Source organism: Salvelinus sp. IW2-2015, linkage group LG35 (assembly GCF_002910315.2).
Source record: "Salvelinus sp. IW2-2015 linkage group LG35, ASM291031v2, whole genome shotgun sequence".
Lineage (NCBI taxonomy): Eukaryota > Metazoa > Chordata > Actinopteri > Salmoniformes > Salmonidae > Salvelinus > Salvelinus sp. IW2-2015.
In genome coordinates this window covers 18315412-18319911 of record NC_036874.1, presented here as the reverse complement: position 1 = coordinate 18319911, position 4500 = coordinate 18315412, and positions in this window count along the sequence as shown.

The following is a 4500-nucleotide window of genomic DNA, read 5'->3' as shown; positions in this document are numbered from 1 at the left end:
TAAGGGCTCGTGTATAGAGGCTCCGCGATACTGCGTCGTGCCTAAGAACAGCTCTTATACGTGTATATTGGCCGCTAATATACCACACCCCCGTGCCCTTATTGCTTAATTACAAATTCCCTTTTCCTTTTCAGTGTAAGCTGGAAGAAACAGTTTTACACAATTACTCGTAGGTTATTTGAGTTCACAGTATGGTATTTCTGGTTAGGCAGGAGTTCCTACAATACCAGTGTGAAGTCGGAAGTTTACCATACAAACCGTTAGCCAAATAAACATTTAAACTCAGTTTTTCACAACATGTCCTGACAATTTTGAATGTCTAAGGGGTAAAAATTCCCCTGTCTTTAGGTCAGTTAAGATCACCACTTTTATTTAAGGAATGTGAAAATGTCAGAATAATAGTAGAGAGAATGGATTTATATGTCATGCTGTTTATTTCTATTCCATTTCATATTCCCAGCTTGGGTCAGACGTTTTTACATAACACTCGATTAAGTATTCAGGTAGCATTTGCCTTTAAATATATTCCTAACTTGGGGTCACATAAAACGTTGAGATCGAGGTAGCCTAACCACAAGGCTTTCCCACAATTAAGCGAGGTAGAATTTTGGGCCAGTTCCCCTGACAGAGATGATTGTAACACTGAGTCAGGTTTTTAGCCTCTTGCACTGCACGCGCTTTTTCAATTCTGCCTAGCAAATTTTCTATAGGATTGAAGTTCAGGGCTTTGTGATGGCCACTCCAATCCTGACTTTGTTGTCCTTCAAGCCGATTTTGCCTACACTTTGGAAGATCATGCTTGGGTCGATCTGTCCATTGGCATGGAACCCAACCCATTTGTCGACCAAGCTTTACAACTTACCACTAGAACAAAATGAAATAAGATTACTGAGGATGTTGCCCTTCAAAGATATCCGATCAATACGATTAATTAGCCACTTCCCTATGACTCATATAGATGCCAATTAATATTTGAGAGATTAAGAAGAATGCAAAACCAGTGACAGCTGTTTTAGTTCTGACGGGATTAGAAATTTACTGTTGCACTTTTGCCTCGCCCATACCAAAGTTACATTACCATCCCTCAAGTAAGACAGAACGCGGTCCCTCCTTCAACTGAGCGGTATGACGGCATGTGTGGGTCCCATCGGTGTTCTATATACTGCGTGCTATTGTTTCTGTACATGGACTGAACGTGTTGGTAGAGGTACCTCTGTTTATAGGTCGTTTTGATTTAGAAGTTGCTCCCAAGGATAAACAAAACTCTTATGTCGTTTAGCGCGTTGTACCATTTCTTTTCTGAAACGGTCTGTGGGAGGCTGAATAATGTATCTTTATTTTACTCCATGTTGAAATGTCCTAAGCAAAAAGCGGACACCTGAGTTTGAAGTGAAGCCTTGATAAGGTACACCATACCAAGGTACACCTCGAATTTGTACTCAAAGTATAAATGTGTATCTCAATTTAGATCCATCAAGATGCTTCTAAAGTATGAACATAATTTTCTGGAAAAATATTTTTTATACAAGAAATTTGTGGAGTGGTTGAAAAACAAGTTTTAATGAGTCCAACCTAAGTGTATGTAATCTTCCGACTTCAACTGTATGAGATGAATAGTGACATTGACACAAGCTTTGTGGGCTTGTATGCTTCCAGGAGGGAGTCAGAGGAGTGGAGCCAATGGCAGGGGGAGTTCAGAGGTCAAATCCGAGCCCTGCGACACTGGCTGAAGAGCATGGAGATGAGGCTACCTCCTCTGGACCAMACGGTCAGTTGGGTTGTTGAGTTGCTAGGTTCCTTACCTTTCTCTCGTTCACCTATTTAACCTACAGCTTGAATGTCATTTGTTTTATATATATGAATAAGACATTTTWTGTCAACATTGCTAACATCAGTCTTTTCCCTCCGAATAAAATTATTCTCTGAGGTTTAGTGTACATTACGCACTTACGCACTTAGCAGTAGAATGAACAGGGCCTTGGCATATTTAGTAAAGCAACATCCTTGTCGTGGGATCTGCTGAAAGAGGCTATCAACCTATTGCCATCATCATCAATGGATATCCACGGAACCATTAAAGACGGACATCGTCCTCCATCCTTTGTTGCTGTGCATCCAATAACACAGAGTAAAATACACTGATGGAGAGGCGGCTGGATATTAAGTCAAGGAGAAGAATGAGTGAACAATGTTGATATATTATCCATTCACAGGATGCTAGAYGACTGGACAATACCCATCCCCCATGATGCAACTTGTTGGTCTAACGGTAATTGTGTGGGCTGGGAGAAATCCAAAGACGATTTCAAACAAAAACWGTGATTTGAGGCTGGCCCCTATTGTGTAATACACTGTCCCCATGGCGCTGGGCTGAGCATCACTATGGAATAATATGCCCTAAGCKCCAGAGAAATAAATGCTCTCTCACCCAGGGGGCTGGCATGATACCYCTAAACAGAGAACGAGAGAAAAACTGTACAAACAAGAGAGGAAGAGTCAGATTACACGAATGACTTCAGACAGAAGMAAAAAGAGCAAGGGAATCAGTGAGAGAGAAGAATCTAGAGCCAGACYGACTCAAGCGGAGATCGAGGTGGTGGTCTTCGCTCCTCCGTGTCCTGCAGCAAGTTTCCTTTGGGGAGAGGGGCAGGCAGGCAAGCTCTTTTGTGCTGTGCTGGGACAGGGAGGCTGGAGAGACGCTCAGCAGTGGAGGCCCACTGCACACATGAGCGAACAGACTGAAAGGACATTAGACTCAGATGGGAGGATGAGGAAAAAATAAAAGAGAAAACAGGATCTTACCGAGTGCTGTGGTCTGGCCAAAAAGGCATTTGTTGTGTGTACCCCCGGCCATTAGTCTTTTTTATCTGTTAGTGGCGGACAACGACATCTCAGCGTTACACAATAATTAGTGTGTCTTGAAGGGTGATATTTTATATCACAAACAGTGACAGTGTTCTTTTAGACTTACGATAATGAACAAGGGCCTCGACTCCGATAGCTAGCCTAATCCACAGATTTAAAGCATCAATATGACCCGACGGAAGAGCACACCAAGGCTCTTTACAACACGGACACTGATTGAATCAATCGCCATACTGTGGTGTTTCAGCATCACGTCACTACTCTCTGCATTCATTTAGCCTTTTTGTCTTCTTTGTGGATGTGAGTACTGTGTTACCTCAGAGGGAAAGGAGGACCTTATTGTGATTGATAGGTTTTGCTACATTTAGTGTTACTAAAAGTTCCATTGTCCTAATTGTTTGTTTGATTGATTCATTGATTATAARGCTAAATGGCGTAACAACTGAATTGTTTAATCTTATAATCAGGGTTTGAACAGGATAAATARACATGACCTTCGGGTGAACTTATCCATCAAGCCAAAGCCAATTGTTTTTTCTCTAATATTGAATTGCTAAATATTTGTTCATTATGATGGCATCATCACACTTTGTTGTGTGTGACTCCGAAATGTGTGTATGACACATGTACTACTCAACTTAAAGGAGTCAGTGTTTAAGATTTTTTATGAGCTATAAGGTAGACCGCTATGTTCAGTGGTGAGCTGAGGGTGTGGGGGCTCCTGTGCCTCTCCCAATGAGTGTGGGTTAAATGCAGGTAGTCTTTATTCAGTACTGTGCCTTTGTCACAGTGCACATCTCCATAAGCCTTTGTCATGTTAATGCTGCTAGTCTGCTCCACTGCTGTTTTCAGTCTGGTCTGTGGGAACTCGTTAGTTCGCTAGGCTAACTGTATAATTGAGACACAACACAACGTCCCCCAACATGCCAACAATACACAGGAGAGAGACACACCTGCTCCTTAACACATGCTCTGACAGTGGGTCATGTTCTTTAAAACATACTGTGGCAAAAATGTTTTGCAATAGGAAAAGAAACATTTGACTTTTGAACGACAYRATCAGATAGTACTTCACTGTTTCACTCCACTTCGGGACATTTTATTCCATTCCGTGACTGTTGAACATCGCCTTGTTTCTCCATACAACCTAACAGCCTCCATAAACCAAGTTAAGGTGATTCATAAACGGCTGTGAAMCAGACATTTGATTCGTWWAAAAAAAAAAAGTAGGCCTAGAAGTTTACGCTGAACGTTCCACCTTGTGAAAATGACTTGAAGCGTTTGCATTGTGTAAGAAGTGCTGTYTTGCGTCACTCAAAAGTCAGAAAAGCAATCTCTCCATTCAGAGAAACMAATTAAGGCCAAAAGTTCCTCTCTTCTTTGTTCCGTCCCCCCGCTATTGAGGAACTGCTGGATAAAGAGTGTCTGTGTCCCTCTGTCTCTAAAGGTCTCTAATTTCCCTTGGCCCGCTGCAAAGTCTGCATCTCAAATAAGCCCTGCACACATAACCTGTAAAAAGAACCAGGAAGAGAGGTGAGAGATAGTAGCCTATTCTCCTCTCCTCTGGCTTGATGGCAGTGGGCAAACAGTAGTCCCTCTCCGATGAAGGCAGATAATGACTTGGAAAGATTTGTT